Source organism: Anas platyrhynchos, chromosome 33 (genome assembly GCF_047663525.1).
Source record: "Anas platyrhynchos isolate ZD024472 breed Pekin duck chromosome 33, IASCAAS_PekinDuck_T2T, whole genome shotgun sequence".
In the NCBI taxonomy this organism is placed as follows: Eukaryota; Metazoa; Chordata; class Aves; order Anseriformes; family Anatidae; genus Anas; species Anas platyrhynchos.
This window is the reverse complement of record NC_092618.1, coordinates 8107271-8126976: the sequence shown is the minus strand read 5'-3', so window position 1 is coordinate 8126976 and position 19706 is coordinate 8107271.

The window sequence follows — 19706 nt, the reverse complement described above, 5'->3', positions numbered from 1 at the left end:
CCATGGCCCCATAGCCCCCACGGCCCCATATCCACCATGTCCCCAGCGCCATCTTATCCCCAAGGCCACCACGTCCCCAAGGCCACACGGTGGCCGTGGTGGCCCTAGGGCTGTCCCTGAGGTGTCGTGGCCATTTCCTGGCCACGGCGGCCATCTTGTCCCCAAGGCCACCACGTCCCCAGGGCTACCACTTCCCCAAGACCACCATGTCCCCAGATCCACCACATCCCTGTTGCCACCACATCTCCGTGGCCACCACATCCCCAAGGCCACACGGTGGCCGTGGTGGCCCTAGGGCTGTCCCTGAGGTGTCGTGGCCATTTCCTGGCCACGGCGGCCATCTTGTCCCCAAGGCCACCATGTCCCCATGGCCACCACATCCCCATGGCCACCATGTCTCCGTGGCCACCATGTCCCCAGGATGACCATGTCCCCATATCCACCATGTCCCCATGGCCACCACGTCCCCAAGGCCACACGGTGGCCCAGGGGGGGCTGCTGCTGCTGGGCACCCTGGGGCTCTGGGTGCTGGAGGGGGGGGCGTGGACCCTCGGGACCCCCCCCGGGACCCTCAACGCCTCCGGGACCCCGCGGTGGGACCTGGCCTCCGCCTTCTTCTTCTCCACCACCCTGCTCACCACTGTGGGTAAGGAGCCCCCCCGCCCCCAAATCGGGACCCCCCCTCCGAATTGGGACCCTCCTAAAGAACCCCATGGGCACCAGGACCCCCCCAAGGGCATTGAGACCCCCGGGACCCCCATGAACCCCAGGACCCCCATGAGCACCAATTCCCCCAGGACGCCTCTGAGCACCAGGCCCCCCCGGGACCCCCCCAAGAACACCGGGACCCCCATGAACACCAGGACCCCCGTGGGCACCAGGACCCTCCATGGCCCCCCATAGGCACCGAGCCCCCTGAGAACCTCAGGACCCCCATGGGTTTTGGGACCCCCTTTAGCACTGGGACCCCCAGGCCCCCCCCCAGCCCCACCAGGACCCCCCCAGCCCACAGAGCCCCCCAGTTCGCCCAGGACCCCCATCACCACCAAGCCCCCAACCTCCCCCCACCACCCCCAGGGGTCCCCCCTCCCCTTTCACTTACCGGGGGGGGTCCCCCCCCTAAATTTCCCTCCCCCCCCCAGGCTACGGCCCCGTGGCCCCCCTGTCCCCGGGGGGCAAAGCCTTCTGCTTGGCCTACGCGGCGCTGGGCGTCCCCTTCACGGTGTTGACGTTGGCGGTGGTGGCCCGGTGGCTTTCGGTGCCGGTCACCCGGTGGCCCCGGCGCTACCTGAGGACGCGGTGGGGTTGGAGCCCCCGGGGGGCCGCCGGGCTCCATTTGGGGCTGCTGGCGGGGGCGGTGGCGGGGGGCTTCGTGCTGCTGCCTGCCGCCGCCCTGTGGGCCCTGGGGGGCTCCGGGAGCTTCTTGGACGCCGTCTTCTTCTGCGGCATGGCCGTCACCACCGTGGGGCTGGGGGACGCGGCGGCACCGGAGGGGCACCGGAGGGGCAGCCCCCGCGCCACCTCTACCGGGTGGCCTTGGCCGGTGAGCGGGGGCGGGGGGTTGGGGGGGGGCGTTGGGGTGGGGGGCGTTGGGGTTTGGGGATCTGGGGTTGGGGTTATGTGGGGGTTGGGGCTATGTGGTTGGGGTCTTCTTGGTGGGGGGGGTCTTCATTGGGGTGGGGTCTTTATGGTGGTGGGGTCTTCATGGTTGGGGTCTTCATGGTTGGTGTCTCCATGGTTGGGGTTTAGGTGGTTGGGGTCCTCATGGTTGGGGTCTTCATGGTGGTTGGATCTTCGTGGTTGGGGGTCTTCATGGTTGGGTTCTCCATGGTGGTTGGGGTCTTCATGGTTGGGGTCTTTATGGTTGGGGTCTTCATGGTTGGGGTCTTCATGGTTGGGGTCTCCATGGTTGGGGTTTAGATGGTTGGGGTCTTCATGGTTGGGGTCTTTATGGTTGGGGTCTTCATGGTTGGGGTCTTCGTGGTTGGGGTCTTCGTGGTTGGGGGACTTCATGGTTGGGGTCTCTATGGTGGTTGGGTTCTCCATGGTTGGGGTCTCCGTGGTTGGGGTTTAGATGGTTGGGGTCTTCATGGTTGGGGTCTTTATGGTTGGGGTCTTCATGGTTGGGGTCTTCATGGTTGGGGTCTCCATGGTTGGGGTTTAGATGGTTGGGGTCTTCATGGTTGGGATCTTCGTGGTTGGGGTCTTCGTGGTTGGGGTCTCCATTGGGGTGGTGTCTTTATGGTGGTTGGGTCTCCATGGTTGGGGTCTCCATGGTGGTTGGGTCTCCACTGGGGCGCGGTCTCCATTGGGGTGGGGTCTTCATGGTTGGGGTCTTCGTGGTTGGGGTCTTCGTGGTTGGGGGACTTCATGGTTGGGGTCTCTATGGTGGTTGGGTTCTCCATGGTTGGGGTCTCCGTGGTTGGGGTCTCCATTGGGGTGGGGTCTTTCTGGTGGTGTCTTTATGGTGGTTGGGGTCTTCATGGTTGGGGTCTCCATGGTGGTTGGGTCTCCATTGGGGTGGGGTCTTCATGGTGGCGGGGTCTTCATGGATGGGGTCACCATGGCGGATTGGGTCTTCATTGGGGGGGGGTCTCCATGGGGATCTCTCCATGGGGTGGGGGTCTCCACGGGGGGGTGGGGGTCTCTGACCGCTGTGTCCCCCCCCCCCAGCCTACCTGCTGCTGGGGGTGACGGCGGCGCTGCTGCTGCTGGCGGCCTTCCAGCAGCTGCTGGAGCTGCACGGGGTCAGCGCCGCGCTGCGCCCCCCCCCGGACCCCCCCGAGGAGGACGGGGGGCTGCTGGACGAGGGGGGGCAATAAACGGGGGGCTCGAAGCGCGACGGGCTCGCTGTGGTCACTGGGGGGGGTTGGGGGTCCCAGATGCATGGGGGGGGGGTCCCAGACACATGGGGGGGGTCCCAGACACATGGGGGGGGTCCCAGGTCCAATAGGGGGGTTCCCGGTCCCATTGGGGGGTCACAGACCCATGGGGGGGGGGGGTCACAGCACCATTGGGGTGGGGATCCTGATCCCATTGGGGGGGGTCCCCAAACCCATGGAGGGGTCCCAGACACATGGGGGGCTCCCAGTCCCATTGGGGGGGGCAGACACATTGAGGGGGGGAGCAGATACATGGGGGGGGTCCCAGTCCCACTGGGGGGGGTCCCAAACCCATAGAGGGGTCCCAGTCCCAAGTAGAGGGGTCCAGACTCATGAGGGGGGGGTCCCATTTGGGGTCCCAGTCCCTGTGACACCACAGCCCCCCCCCCACCCGACCCTATTAGGATGAAAGAACTCCCCCCCCCCCAGCTCATTTTATAGAAAACCTTTATTCTGTAAAAATTGGGGGGGAAGTGAGGGGGGGCTCACATGGACGGGGGGGGAGGGAGCGGGGGGCCGGGCACCCCCATGGGCACCCCCAGGAGCACCCCCCCACCTCACCCCACAGCGGGCGGGGGGGGGATGCCGGACGGTGCCCCCCAGTGTCTCTCCATCCCCCCCCCCCCCCAGCTCCGATATATACAGACAATAAATACAGGGCCCCCCCCCCGGGATGGGGAGGGGGGGGCTCAGGCCGGGGGGCGCGCGGGGACGCAGCGGGGGGGTCCCTGCGCCGGGACAGAGCCGGGGGGGCAGAGGCAGCGGAAGGAGCCGGGGGTGTTGAGGCAGCGCCCCCCCCGGCACAGGGCGGCCTCCGAGCACTCGTCGAGGTCTGCGGGGAAAAGGGGGGGGGTCAGGGGGGGTCGGGGAGGGGGATTAAGGGGGGTTGGGGGGGATTTGGGGTGGGATTGGGGTGGGATTGGGGGGTTTTGGGGGGATTGGGGGAGATTGGGGGGGGAATGGGGTGGGATTTGGGGTGGGATTGGGGGGGGGTTGGGGGGGATTGGGGTGGGATTGGGATTGGGGGGGATTGGGGTGGGATTGAGGGGGATTGGGATGGGATTGGGATGGGATTGGGGTGGGATTGGGGTGGGGTGGAATTGGGATTGTGTGGGTTTTGGGGTGGGATTGAGGGGGATGGGGATGGGATTGGGGTGGGATTTTGGTGGGGATTGGGATTGTGGGGGATTGGGATGGGATTGGGGTGGGATTGGGATTGGGGGGGATTTGGGGGGGGATTGGGGTAGGATTGGGGAGGATTTGGGGGGGATTTGAGGGGGGATTGGGGTGGGATTGGGGTTTGATTGGGATTGGGTAGGATTTGGGGTGGGATTGGGGTTGGGATTGGATTTGGGGTTAGACTGGGGTGGGGAGGGGTTGCGGATGGGATTGGGGTGAGATTTGGGATGGGATTGGGGTGGGATTAGGATGGGTTTGTGTTGGGATGGGAAGGGATTTGGGGTGGGACTGAGATTGGTTGGGATTTGGGGCGGGATTGGGATTTAGTTGGGATTTGGGGTGGGATTGGGATTGGATTTGGGGTCGGACTGGGGTGGGAAGGGGTTGCAGATGGGATTGGGGGGGGTGGGGATGGGATTGGGGTGGGATTGGGATTGGGGGTATGGAATGGGCATGGGATCGGGATTTGGGGTAGGATTGGGGTAGGATTGGGGTAGGATTTGGGGTTGGATTAGGGTGGGATTGGGGGTTGGATTAAAGTGGGATTGGGGATGGGATGGGGTGGGATTTGGTCTGGGACTGGGGTTTGGGATGGGATGGGATTGGGATGGGAACAGGCTGGGATTATGCCGGGATCAGGCCGGGATCAGGCCGGAATCAGGCCGGGATTAGGCCAGGATTAGGCTGGGATCAGGCCGGGATCAGGCCGGGATTAGGCCTGGATTATGCCAGATTAGGCCGGGACTAGGCCGGGATTATGAAGGAATTAGGACGGGATCAGGCCGGGATTATTCCGGGATCAGGCCGGGATTAGGCCGGATTAGGCCGGGATTATGCCGGGACTAGGCCGGATTAGGCCGGGATTAGGCCGGATTAGGCCGGATTAGGCTGGGATTAGGCCGGATTAGGCCGTATTATGCCGGGATTATGCCGGGACTAGGCCGGATTAGGCCGGATTAGGCCGGGACTAGGCCGGATTAGGCCGTATTATGCCGGGATTATGCCGGGACTAGGCCGGATTAGGCCGGATTAGGCCGGGATTATGCCGGAATCAGGCCGGGATTATGCCGGGACTAGGCCGGGACTAGGCCGGATTAGGCCGGATTAGGCCGGATTAGGCCGGGATTATGCCGGGACTAGGCCGGGACTAGGCCGGATTAGGCCGGATTAGGCCGGATTAGGCCGGGATTAGGCCGTGTCTCACCCACGCAGGCCACGCGTGCCGCGTCCAGCCGGTAGCCGGGGTCGCAGGCGCAGGTGAAGCCCTGGGGCACCCGCACGCAGTGCCCATGCTCGCAGCCGCTCAGCACCCCGCACAGCTCCGGCGGCAGCGCCTCGTCCCGGGGGTCTGCGGGGGGGGGTCCCCGTCAGCCCCCTCCCCATAAAAAAAACAAAATCCCCCCCCAAAACCCCTCAATCCCGCCCCCCCCCAAACTCACCATCCTCGCTGGCTCGCCCCGGCCGCTCGGCCACACCATGGGGCTGGAAGAGCCACGGGGGGGGGGTCCTGGGGGGCGCTGGGGGGGCTGCGGGGCCGGGAGGAGCGGGGGGGGCCCCGGCGGGACCCCTCGAAATCCTCCAAGTCCTCGTAGCGGGGGGGGGCGGCGTAAAGGGCGTCCCCGCGGGGGTCGTAGCCCCCCCCCAGCCCATAGGGGTCGTAGTCGGCGCGCAGCCCCGGGGGGGGCAGGCGGGGGCCCGGACCCCCAAAGGGGAGGGGGCCGTAGGGCAGCCCGTAGTGGGGGGGGTATTCGGGGCCGTATTCGTAGGGGGGGCCCAGCCCCGGGCCGGGGGGGCGCAGGACGTTGCAGAGGAACTCGAAGTCATCTGGGGGGGGGGGGGGGGGAGAAAAAAAAATGGGGGGGGGGCAGGTTGTGGGGTGGGGTCCTAAAAATTGGGGATGCTAAGGGGGGGGGTGTAAAGAGGTGGGGGGGGCACTGTTATATGGGGGGTGCCCAAGGGGTCTCCATTAGGGGGGGGGCGTTGTGGGGTGGTGGGAGGGGTTCCCATTATTGGGGGGGGCAAAGGGGTCCCTGTTATGGGGGGGGTCCAAGGGGTCCCAATCATGGGGGGGGTGTCTAAGGGGGACCCACTCTGGGGGGTGCCCATGGGGTCCCCATTATGGGGGTCTGGGGGGGGTCCCTATTGCTGGGGTAGGAGGGGGGCAGGGTGGGGGTCCCCCTGTGTGGGGTCTTGGGGACATGGGGACATGGGGACATGGGTATAGGGGATGGGGGGGTCGTGGGCATGGGAGGGGGCATGGGGACGTGGGCATGGGGGGGGGGACAGGGACATGGGGGGACATGGGGACACAGGGATGTGAGGCTATAGGGCCTTAGGGACATGGGGACATGGGGACAAGGGGACACGGGGACATGGGGACAAGGGGCCGTAGGGGACACGGGTGCATGGCAACATGAGGCTATGGGGCCACGTGGCTGTGGGGTCATAGGGACGTGGGGACATGGGGACACGGGGACATGGGGACACAGTGAGGTGGGGACATGGGGAGGTGATGTGGGATGTGGGGAGACAATGGGGGACACTGGGATGAAGGGATGTGGGACATGGGGACATGGGGACACGGGGATATGGTGACGTGGGACAGGGGGATGTGGGACAAGGGGAGGCGACGTGGGACATGGGGACACAGGGACACGGGGATTTGGGGACATGGGGGATACAGCGCCATGGGGATATGGGGACACAGGACGTGGGGACACGGTGACGTGGGACATCAGGATGTGGGACATGGGGACACGGGGACACGGGGATTTGGGGACATGGGGGATACAGCGCCATGGGGGTATGGGGACACAGGACGTGGGGACACGGTGACGTGGGACATCAGGATGTGGGACATGGGGACACGGGGGGGGCATCAGGGGACAGTGCCGGGCCACGGGGATGGGGGGCCACGGGGACATAGGGCAGGGATATGGGGACACGTGGGGACAGGGCGACACGGGGGGGGTGACGGTGACACGGGGGGGGTGACAGGGGGTGGCCTCACCCATGGCGCGGGTGTCGTTGGTGACGCAGCGGCGCTGGGAGCCGTCCAGCACCAGGGGGGGGGCGCAGGAGCAGAAGTAGGAGCCCACCGTGTTGACGCAGCGGCCCCCGATGCACGGCTCCGCGTCCTCGTCCTGGCACTCGTCGTTATCTGGGGGGGGGGCGGTGGTGGTCGGCAAGGGGGTGGGGGGCACGGGGGGGGGGGCTGGAAGGGGGCTCGGGGGGCTGGAAGGGTGCTCGGGGGGCTGAGGGCAGGGTGCTTGGGGTGCGAGTAGGGTGCTCGGGGTGCAGACAGGGTGCAGGCAGGGTGCTGAGGGTGCAGGGAGGGTGCACTCAGGGCACAAGTTGGGTGCTCAGGGTGCAGGTATTGTGCAGGGAGGGTGCACTCAGAGCACAATTAGGGTGCTCAGGGTGCAGGTAGGGCACGCTCAGGGTGCTCAGGGTGCTGGCTGGGTGCTGGAAGGGTGTGGGCAGGGTGCTCAGGGTGTGAGCTGGGTGCAGGCAGGGTGCTCAGGGTGCAGTCAGGGTGCAAGTAGGGTGCTCAGGGTGCAGGTAGAGCGCACTCAGGGCACAAGTTGGGTGCTCAGGGTGCAAAGAGGGTGCTCAGGGTGCAGCCAGGGTGCACTCAGAGCACAATTAGGGTGCTCAGGGTGCAGGCAGGGTGCTGGCAGGGCACAAGTTGGGTGCTCAGGGTGCAAGTAGGGTGCACTCAGGGCATAAGTTGGGTGCTCAGGGTGCTGGCTGGGTGCTGGCAGGGTGCTCAGGGTGCAGGCAGGGTGCAAGTAGGGTGCTCAGGGTGCTGGCAGGGTGCTGGAAGGGTGTGGGCAGGGTGCTCTCAGGGTGTGAGCTGGGTGCAGGCAGGGTGCTCAGGGTGCTGGCAGGGTGCAAGTAGGGTGCTCAGGGTGCAGGTAGAGCGCACTCAGGGCATAAGTTGGGTGCTCAGGGTGCAGACAGGGCACGCTCAGGGTGCTCAGGATGCAAGTTGGGTGCTCAGGGTGCTGGCTGGGTGCAGGCAGGGTGCTCAGGGTGCAGGTAGGGTGCTGGCAGGGCACAAGTTGGGTGCTCAGGGTGCAAAGAGGGTGCTCAGGGTGCAGCCAGGGTGCTCTTAGGGTGCTTTCTGGGTACAGGTTGTGTGCTCAGGGTGCAGGTAGGGAGCTCAGCGTGCTGGCTGGGTGCTCAGGGTGCTCTCAGGGTGCAAGTAGGGTGCAGGCAGGGTGCAAGTAGGGCGCACTCAGGGCACAATTAGGGTGCTCAGGGTGCAGGTAGGGCGCACTCAGGGTGCAGTCAGGGCACAAGTCGGGTGCTCAGGGTGCAAAGAGGGTGCTCAGGGTGCACTCAGGGCACAATTAGGGTGCTCGGGGTGCTCAGGGTGCAGGCAGGGTGCACCCAGGGCACAATTAGGGTGCTGAGGTCAGGGTGCTGGGGGTGCTGGGGGTGCTGGGGGTGCTGGCAGGGTGCTCAGGGTGCTGAGGGCAGGGTGCTCAAGGTGCGAGTAGGGTGCTCGGGGTGCACAGGGTGCTCTTAGGGTGCAGTCAGGGTGCAAGTAGGGTGCTCTCAGGGTGCAGGCAGGGTGCTCAGGGTGCTCAGGATGCAAGTAGGGTGCTCAGGGTGCAGGCAGGGTGCACCCAGGGCACAAGTAGGGTGCTGGGGGTGCTGAGGTCAGGGTGCTGGGGGTGCTGGGGGGGTGCTGGGGGGGTGCTGGGGGTGCTGGGTGCTCACCCACGCACTGCAGGTGCTCCTGCTCGTAGTAGTAGCCGCTGGGGCAGTAGCAGCTGAAGCCGGGGGCGGTGTTGATGCAGACCCCCCCCCGGCACAGCTGCGGCGCGAACACCCGGCACTCGTCCACATCTGGGGGGTAAGGGGGTAAGGGGGGGGGCGACGTCAGGGGGAGGGTCCTCGGAATTGGGGGGGGCACCCCCGAAACGGGGGAGCCCCTATATAGGAGGGGAACCCCAAAATAGGGGGGGTATTGCCCCAAAATAGGCGGGATGCACCCAAAAGGGGAGGGGCGTAACCCCACAAAATAGGGGGGGCATCCCCAAATTGAGGGGGCACCCTGAAAAATGGGGACATCCCCAAAATGGGAGGGGTGAGTCCCCCAAATGGGGGCCATTCCCAAATTAGGGGGGGTGAGTCCCCAAAATGGGGGGCATCCCATAAATGGGGGAGCCCCAAAACAGGGGTGGCATCCCCAAAATGGGGGGGCATCCCCAACATTGGGGAACTGCTAAATACAGGGGGGAGCCCCTGAGTAGGGGGGGGAGTCCCTAAACGGAGGGAGCCCCCAAATGGGGGGGGCCCCATTGCTGTGCCCCCCCCGCGGCCGCACTGACCTGCTGCTGAGCCCTGGGGCCCCGTGGTCTGGCCGGTCCCGTGGGGGCAGAGGGCTCGGTGCTCGGCTTGGGGGGGGGGACAGAGGTGTCACCCCCCCTGCACCTTGGCACCATCCTGACCCCATCCCCAGCCCATCCCTGTCCCCATCCACACCCCGATCCCAATCCCATCCCATCCCAGTCCTAATCCCTGGCAATACCCACCCCAATCCCAATCCCTTTACAATCCCATCCCCATCCCCATCCCAAATCCCATCACCACCCCAAACCCATCCCAATCCCTTCCCACCCCAATCCCAGTCCCATCCTCATCCCATCCCCATCCCATCCCCATTCCATCCCAGTCCCAATCCCAATCTATCTCAATCCCATCACCAACCCCATCCCAATTCCATCTCCACCCCCCCAATCCTATCCCAATCCCATCCCAATCCTAATCCTATCTCCATCCCAATCCCATCCCATCCCAGTCCCAATTGCAACTCCAATCCCATCGCCATCCCATCCCATCCCAAATCGCATCCCATCCCACTCCACTCCAATCCCAATCCCATCCCATCCCATCCCAGTCCTATCCCCATCCCTTCCCATCCCAGTCCCAATCCCCATCCCCATCCCCATCCCCATCCCCATCCCCATCCCCATCCCCATCCCCATCCCCATCCCCATCCCCATCCCCATCCCTATCCCCGTCCCCATCCCCAATCCCAATCCCCATCCCCAATCCCACTCCCACCCCAATCCCTTCCCACCCCATGCCATCCCCAATCCCCTCCCCCCCCCATAGCGTCCCCATGTCCCCACCGGTTCCAGGCGTGGGGCACGGCCTCGGGGGGGGGCAGCGGACCCCCCAGGCGCCCCCCACGCTGCAGCAGCACTGCTGCCGGCTGACGTTGGGCGCCAGCACCCCGCAGGCGGGGCTGAAGCACGCCGCCAAGCCCGGGGGGGCTTCCACGGCTCCGGGGGGGGCCGGAGGAGTGGGGTCGCTGGGGGGGGTCCCCCGCACGTCCCCGTCACCGGATCGAACTCGTGCCCCCCGTCGGGGCAGAGGCAGAGGAAGGAGCCGTCCACGTTCTCGCAGCGCGCCGCCCCGCACACCCCCGGCAGCGTCGCGCACTCGTCCACGTCTGGGGGGGAAACACGAAGGGGGGGGGCTCAGTGTCACTCTGGGTGTCCCCCCCCTGCTGTCCCCGCTGTCCCCGTACCCTGGCAGTGGTGGCCGTGCCGGGCGGCCTCGTAGCCCTGGTGGCAGGCGCACTGGAAGGAGCCGGGGAGGTTGTGGCAGGCGGCGTGGGGGCCGCAGCGGGACCCCCCCTCGGCGCACTCGTCCTCGTCTGCAAGCGGGGAGGTGACGTTTTTTTGGGGGGAGGGGGCGGTGGGGACATTGGGGGGGGGAGCGTGGAGCCGTCCCCCAAAAGCTCAGCCCCATGGGGGGGTCCCCACTGTCCCCCGATGGTCCCTGCTCTCCGTCTCCATCCTGACCCCATGGAGAAGCCCCCCTGCACCTCGACCCCATTGGCTTGTCCCCAGTGGCCCCATTGGCTTGTCCCCAATGTCCCCCATCGTTTTGTCCCCATTATCTCCCGTGGTGTTGTCCCTGATGTCCCCTGCTGCCCATCCCCATCCTGACCCCATAGAGAAGTCCCCCTGCACCTCGACCCCATTGGCTTGTCCCCAGCATCCCCGTTGTTTTTTCCATGTCCCCCATAGCTTTGTCCCTATTGTGCCCCATTGGCTTGTCCCTGATGTCCCCCATGCCATGGCCCCTCAGGGTCCCCTCAGCCTCTCCGTACCCCCATCCCCATCCCCGTGCCCCAGTCCCTGTCCCCATGGCCCCATCCCCGTCCCCATGGCCCTGTCCCCATCCCCATGGCCCCATCCCCATCCCCATGGCCCCATCCCCGTTCCCATGGCCCCATCCCCATCCCCATGGCCCCATCCCCATCCCCATGGCCCCATCCCCATCCCCATGGCCTCATCCCCGTCCCCATGGCCCCATCCCCATCCCCATGGCCCCGTCCCCATCCCCATGGCTTCATCCCCGTCCCCATGGCCCCATCCCCATCCCCATGGCCCTGTCCCCGTCCCCATGGCCCCGTACCCTCACACCCCCCGCCGTCCCGGGGCCGGTAGCCGGGCTGGCAGGGGGGCACGCAGCGGTAGGATCCGGGCAGGTTCTCGCAGCGCTCGGCCCCACACAACTCGGCCCCATGCTCCTGGCACTCGTCCACATCTGCGGGGACACCGGGGGGACCCCAAGCATGGGGGGGGGACAAGGTGGGGTGGGGGATGATGGGGACCACGGCCCCGGGCAGGATGAGCCCCGTGCGCATCACAGCCCTGTGTGCGGGTTCCCATCCCTGTCCCAGTCCCCATCCTCGTCCCGTTCTGGTCCCTGGACCTGTCTCCATTCCCATCCCATCCCCAACCCCATCCCAATCTCACCCTAATCCCATCCCAATCCCATCCCAATCCCACCCCCTATTTTCATCCATTATTGGTCTCCATCTCCATCCCCATCCCAATCCTGTTCCAATCCCACCCCCATCCCCATTCCAAACCCATTCCATCCCCATCCCAGTCCCAGTCCCAGTCCCAGTCCCAGTCCCAGTCTCAGTCCCAGTCTCAGTCCCAGTCGCAGTCGCAGTCCCAGTCCCAGTCCCAGTCCCAGTCTCAGTCCCAGTCCCAGTCCCAGTCCCAGTCCCAGTCCCTATTTTCATCCATTATTAGTCTCCATTTCCATCCCCACCCCAATCCCATCCCCATCCCATCCCATCCCATCCCAACCCATCCCATCCCCACCCCAATCCCCTCCCATCCCCCTCCCATCCCCATCCCAATCTCACCCCAATCCCATCCCCTCCCATCCCCACCCCAATCCCCTCCCATCCCCTCCCATCCCCATCCCCATCCCAGTCCCAGTCCCAGTCCCAGTCCCAGTCCCAGTCCCAGTCCCAGTCCCAGTCCCAGTCCCAGTCCCTATTTTCATCCATTATTAGTCTCCATTTCCATCCCCACCCCAATCCCAATCCCATCCCCATCCCATCCCCATCCCATCCCCATCCCAATCCCACCCCAATCCCATCCCCTCCCATCCCCATCCCATCCCCATCCCAATCCCACCCCAATCCCATCCCCTCCCATCCCCATCCCATCCCCACCCCAATCCCACCCCAATCCCACCCCCTCCCATCCCCATCCTAGTCCCAGTCCCTAAACCCATCCACTATCGGTCTCTATCTCCATCCCCACCCCAATCCCAACCCCAACCCCAATCCCAATCCCCATCCCCATCCCATCCCCACCCCAATCTCCTCCCATCCCCATCCCCATCCCATCCCAATCCCATCCCAATCCCATCCCAATCCCCTCCCATCCCCACCCCAATCCCCTCCCATCCCCCTCCCAATCCCACCCCAATCCCATCCCCTCCCATCCCCATCCCAATCCCAGTCCCTAAACCCATCCACTATTGGTCTCTATCTCCATCCCCAACCCCAACCCCAACCCCAACCCCAACCCCAATCCCAATCCCAATCCCAATCCCAATCCCAATCCCAACCCCAACCCCAACCCCAACCCCAATCCCAATCCCAATCCCAATCCCAATCCCAATCCCAACCCCAACCCCAACCCCAACCCCAACCCCAATCCCAATCCCAATCCCAATCCCCGCTCACCCTCACACCCCCCGCCGTCCCGGGGCCGGTAGCCGTGCTGGCAGGCGGGCACGCAGCGGTAGGATCCGGGCAAGTTCTCGCAGCGCTCAGCCCCACACAACTCGGCCCCGTGCTCCTGGCACTCGTCCACATCTGCGGGGACAGGGCCACCCTCGCCGCCAGCCCCAGGGTGGGGGGCACCCAAAATCCCCCCCCCCCCAACCCCCCAGCCCCTCACCGTGGCACTGGGCCCGCTCGGCGTCGGTGCGGAAGCCGGCGGGGCAGTGGCACTCGAAGGCGCCGTCGGTGTTGGCGCAGCGGCCGCCCCGGCACACGTCCCCGCGCTGGCACTCGTCCACGTCTGGGGGGGGACACGGGGTGAGGACGGGGGGGACATGGGCACGGGGTGGACGTGGGTACAGGGGGGGGACACGGGGGCAGGGGGGATACGGGGAAAGAGGGGGACACAAGGGGCTGGTGGCACCCCGTGGTACCCGGATGCGTGGGTGGGTGGTGGAGGGGTGGGGTGGGATGGGATGGGACTGGGGTGGGATTGGGATTGGGATGGAAATGGGGATGGGGTGGAAAAGGGATGGGATGGGATTGGGGTGGGATTGGGATTGGGGTGGAAAAAGGGTAGGATGGGGATGGGATTGGGGTGGGATGGGGATGGGATTGGGATGGGGATGGGGACTGGGGTGGGAATGGGGATGGGATGGAGACAGAGATGGGATGGGGGTTGGGATTGGGGTGGGATGGGATGGGGACAGGGAGAGACATTGGGATGGGATAGGATGGGGATGGGATTGGGATGGGGATAGGATTGGGATTGGATGGGGACATGGATAGGCACGGGGATGGGACTGAGTAGATTAACTGGGACTAAAAAACCGCAACTGGAATAGAAACCACAATGAGAATGGGGACTGCAATGGGACCGGGATGGGTATGGGGACGGGGACAGGGACAGGGACAGGGACAGGGACCGGGACCATGCCGGGCTCTGACCAACGCATGCGGTGCCCTCGGGGGTGCTGGCATAGCCCTGGGCGCAGAGGCAGCTGTAGGAGCCCTCGGTGTTGAGGCACTCGCCGTGGGGGAAGCAGAAGTCGCCCTCCAGGCACTCGTTGACATCTGTGGGCAGATGGGGGCCGTGGGGGGGCCGTCGGGTGTGGGGGGGACACGGCACCATCCCCACGCCGCCCCCACCACTCACCCGCGCATGGCGCGCCGCCGGCACCCACCCGGTATCCGCGCCGGCACTGGCAGTGGAAGGAGCCCTCGGTGTTACTGCAGCGGCCGTGGGGACCGCAGGGCGAGCCCGTGGCGCACTCGTCCACGTCTAGGGGGTGGCACAATTAAGGGTTGGCCCCCCCCTCGGGGGGACAGGGGGGACGTGGGGGGACGCGGGTACCTGCGCAGCGCCCATGGTGCAGCTCGAAGCCGTCGCGGCACGGCCGGCACTGGAAGGAGCCCGGCGTGTTGGCGCACTCCTGGCCGGGGCAGGCCAGGTGGTTCTCGCACTCGTCGATGTCTGCGCGGCACGGAGAGGGGGCGGCGGTGGTGGCACCGCGGGGAGGGCGTGGGTGGTGGCACCACGGACGGGGACACCACGGATGGGGACACCACAGATGGGGACACCACGTATTGGGAGGTTATGGATGGGTTCACCATGGATGGGGACTCCATGGATGGGGACACCACGCATGGGGACACCACGCATGGGGACACCACGTATTGGGAGGTTATGGATGGGTTCACCATGGATGTTTAACCCCGTGGCTGGCAACACTATGGCATGGTGACCCCATGGCTGCTGACCCAATGGATGGTGACCCCATGAACGATGACCCCATGGGTGTTGAACACGCAGATGGTGTCCCCATACCCTTGGTGTCCCCATACCCTTGGTGTCCCCACACCCCGGTGTCCCCACACCCAGTGTCCCCACAGCCCGGTGTCCCCACACCCCCGTGTCCCCGCTCACCCTGGCACTGTCCCGTGGGCGTGCTGGCCTGGTAGCCGGCCGGGCAGACGCAGCGGTAGCCCAGCGGCTCTGGGCGCAGGGCGAGGGGCTCTGGGCGCATTCATCCACATCTACGGGGACACGGCCACCTCAGCCCCATCCCCGTTGTCCCCATTGTCCCCCTCTGTCCCCCCCCCGTCCCTGCTGACCTTGGCAGTCGGTGCCGCCGGGGCCGGGCCGGTAGCCGGGGCCGCAGACGCAGCGGAAGCTCCCCACCGTGTTCTCGCAGCGGCCGGGGGCGCAGGGCCGGGGGCTGCGCCGGCACTCGTCCACGTCTGGGCAGGCGGGGGGACGGACGGCAATGGGGACAGACGGACGGACAGGAGCGGGGACGGATGGAGAGGTGGGTGGGAGGGAAGGGGGAGAGGGGAGTGGGGAGGTGGGTGCGCGGGGAAATGGGGGCAGGGGGAAATGGGGGCACGGGGAGGTGGGGGCATGGAGAGATGGGTGGGTGCGTGGGGAAACGGGTGCATGGGGAAATGGGGGCAGGGGGAAATTGGGGCTTGGAGAGGTGGGTGCACGGGGAGGTGGGTGCACAAGGAAGTGGATAGATGGGGAAATGGGTGCACGGAGAAATGGGTGGGTACATGGGGAGGTGGGCGCATGGGGAAATGGGTGCAGAAGGAAATGGGTGCGTGAGGAAATGGGTGCATGAGGAAATGGGTGGCTGCACGGGGAAATAGGTGCACGGGGAAACGGGTGAGTGCATGGGGAGGTGGGTGCATGGGGAAACAGGTGCACAGGGAGGTGGGTGCACAGGGAAATGGGCGCACGGGGAAATGAGTGCAGGGGGAGGTGGGTGCATGGGGACATGGGTGCCCAGGGAGGGGCCGGGCGCCGCTCACCGATGCAGTGGGTGCCCTGGGTGCTGAGCCAGAAGCCGGGGTGGCACAGGCAGGTGTAGCCGCCCTGGCGCGGGACGCAGCGCCCGGGGCCGCAGATCCGCGGGTTCCGCTCGCACACGCTGCCGGCGGCTGCAAGCGGGCACACGTGAGTAACACATGTGTGTGCAAACGGGCAGGCGTGCAGCTGTGCACACCTGTGCAAACATGCACGCATGCACACTGTGCACGTGTGTGCAATCAAGCATGCATGCAACTGTGGACATGTGTGCAAATAGGCATACAGGACACATGCACACGTGTAGGCGTGTGTAAGTAGGCATTGTGCACACGTGTGTAAGCAGGCATGCATGTAGCCGTGCACACGTGTGCAAATAGTCATGCATGCAAACCGTGCACACGTGCACAATATATTTAGCTGTGCATGCATGAGATGCACACGTGCTACTGCAGCTGCATGCAGCTGGGCAAGCCTGCAATGGTGTGCACACGTGTAACACGCACGTGTGTAACTGTGCACGCCTATAACTGTGCACAAATGAGACTGAATAAATGCAAATTGCACACGTAACTGCTTGCACATGTAACTGAGCACACGTGCACATGCAACTGCACACATGCAGCCATGCAAGCATGCAACCATGCACAAGTGCACAGCCACATGCACACACGTGTGACCTTGCACGCCTGTGCTGAGATGTGTATGTGCAACGGCGCAGAGCGTAACCACACGTGCAAAAAATAAAATAAAATGCACGCACACAGCTGCACACAGTGCAACCCTGCGCACATCTGCAACCATGCATGCGTGCAACGGTGCACACACGTGTGCAGCCGTGCACAAGTGCCCCAGCCCTACCTGGTGCCGGACCCTCCGGGCCGGGTGGCGTGGGGAGGGGTCCCAGCAGCCCCAGGGTGGGTCGAGGCACGATGACAACCTCGGGGGCTGGTGGTGGCACCTCGGGGATGCGCGGTGGCACCTCGGGGACGCGTTGTGGCACCTCGGGGACGTCTGGTGGCACCTCGGGGACACGTTGTGGCGCCTCAGGGACCCGCTGTGGAACCTTGGGGACATGTGGCACCTCAGGGACATGCGGTGGTGCCTCAGGGACACGTGGTGGCACATCAGGGACATGTGGTGACACCTCGGGGACACGTGGTGGTACCTCGGGGATGCGTTGTGGCACCTCGGGGACACGTGGTGGCACATCGGGGACCCGTGGTGGCACCTCGGGGACACGCGGTGGCACGTGTGGGACGCGTGGTGGCACCTCAGGGACGCGTTGTGGCACCTTGGGGACCCGCGGTGGCACCTCGGGGACAGGCGGTGACCTGCTGGGGGGCGGCCGACCGGGGCGCCAGCGAGCTGTGGGGCAGAGCAATGGGGTGAGGGGGGGTCCTGGCAGCCGGGGGGGGTGGGGGGGGACAAAGCGGGGGGGACAAGGGGCTCACGGGCGGCGGTCCCAGCTGGGGAGGGGACACGGGGACGCCCCAGGGGGACACGGGGCAGGTCCTGGCCCAGGTAGCGGGTGTTGTAGTGCAGGTCGGAGGCCGAGTAGTGGTAGCCGGGGCCGGCGGGGCAGATCTCCTTGAACCCCTCTGCAATTGAAGGGGGGGGAGGGGGTGTCAAAATGGACCCCCCCCCAAAAAAAATTACCCCCCTCCCCCAAAAAAAACCCCCCTCCAAAGGGTGAGCCCGTGGCTTTGGGTGCAAATCCCATGAAACGGAGGCTCCCCAAAGGGTTTTTGTTTTTTTTGGGGGGGGTCCGCCCTAAAGGGTTTTTTTTGGGGGGATCCCAAGGGGTTGGGGGGGTCCCGGGGGGGCTCACCGGAGCCGAAGGGGGGGCAGCGCTGGCACGCCGGCCCCCAGGCCTTGCCCACGCGGCTGCAGCAGCAGATCTGGCGGGTGATGTTGCGCAGGGTGGGCAGCGCGCAGCGCCCCTCCCGCAGCACCCGGTAACATGGCCCCCGCGCCTCCGAGATCACCTGGTGGGCTGGGGGGGGGGGGGGCGGGGGGGTGGTACCGGTCACCCTAATCCCAATCCCAATCCCAATCCCAGTCCTAGTCCTGGTCCTAACCCCAATCCCAATCCCAACCCCAATTCCAATCCCAACCCCAATTCCAATCCCAATCCCAGTCCTAGTCCTGGTCCTAACCCCAATCCCAATCCCAACCCCAATTCCAATCCCAACCCCAAAACCCCAATCCCAATCCCAATCCCAATCCCAATCCCAATCCCAGTCCTAGTCCTGGTCCTAACCCCAATCCCATTTCATCCTGTTCCCATCCCAATCCCACCTCATCCTACTCCATCCCCATCCCACCCCAATCCTTTCCCCTTCCTCTTCCCTTCCCTATCCCCTCCCAATCCCAATCCCAATCCCAATCCCAATCCCAATCCCTATTCCATTTCAGACCACCCCCATCCCCATCCCATCCCCATCCCCTCCCAATCCCAACTCCAACTCCAATCCCAACCCCTACTCCCTCCTCACCCCATCCCCATCCACATCCCAACCACAATCCCAATCCCAACCCTAATCCCAATTCCAACCCCAATCCCAATCCCTACCACAATTCCAGGCCTTGCCCCGACCTCAACCCCAACCCCAATTCCAATTCCAATCCCAATCCCAGCCCCAGCCCCAGCCCCTGCCCCAACCCCAATCCCAATCCCAATCCCAATCCCAATCCCAATCCCAACCCCAACCCCAGCCCCAACCCCAATCCCAATCCCAACCCCACCCATAATCCCAACCCCAACCTCATCCCCAATCCCACCCCCAACCCCAACCCCAATCTCAACCCCAACCCCAACCTCACCCCCAATCCCAATCCCAATCCCACCCCCAATCCCATCCCGATCCCAACCCCAATCCCAATCCCAACCCCAACCCCAATCCCAGCCCCAACCCCAACCCCAACCCCAATCCCAATCCCAATCCCAATCCCAATCCCAACCCCAACCCTACCCATAATCCCAACCCCAACCCCACCCCCAACCCCACCCCCAATCCCATCCCGATCCCACAGATGCAGCTGCTCCGGGACGAGTCCAGGATGAAGCCCTCGTGGCAGAGGCAGGCGAAGCTGCCCCGGGTGTTGGTGCAGAGCCCGTTCTTGCAGAACCCCCCCTCCTGGCACTCATCCACATCTGGGGGGGGGACGCACACACACAGGGTGGGGGTCAGCACCCCAAAACCCCCCCCATCCCCTTTTAACCCCCCCAAAAATAAATCTCCCCAAACTCACCCACGCAGGAGCCGTTGGCGCGGCGGAAACCTTTGGGGCAGGGGTGCTGCCCCACGGCGGGGGGGTTCGCTGCAAATGGGGGGGGGGGAGGGGGGGACAAAGTGAGCCCCCCCCACACACCGCAGAACCCCCCCCAACCCCATAACCCCCAAAAAAACCCCGCTGCCTTACGGGGGTCGGCGTCGCAGGGCTGGCACTCGTGCACCCCCCAGGCCACACCGGCCCCCCGGCAGCAGACGTCCTGGGTGCGCAGACCGGGCAGGGGCGAGCTGCACTGCACGGGGCGGGGGGGTCGGGGGGCGCCGGGACCCCCCCCGTGTCCCCATGTCCCCCCCCACGTCCCCATGTCCCCACCTGGATCCCCAGGTCCCCCTCCGTGTCCCCACCACGTCCCCAGCCCCACATCCTCGGCCACCTCCCCGTGCTCACGGTGCCATCCCCATGTCCCCACCCCAATGTCCCCATCCCCATGTCCCCATCCCCATCCCAATGTCCCCATCCCCATGTCCCCATCCCCACCCCA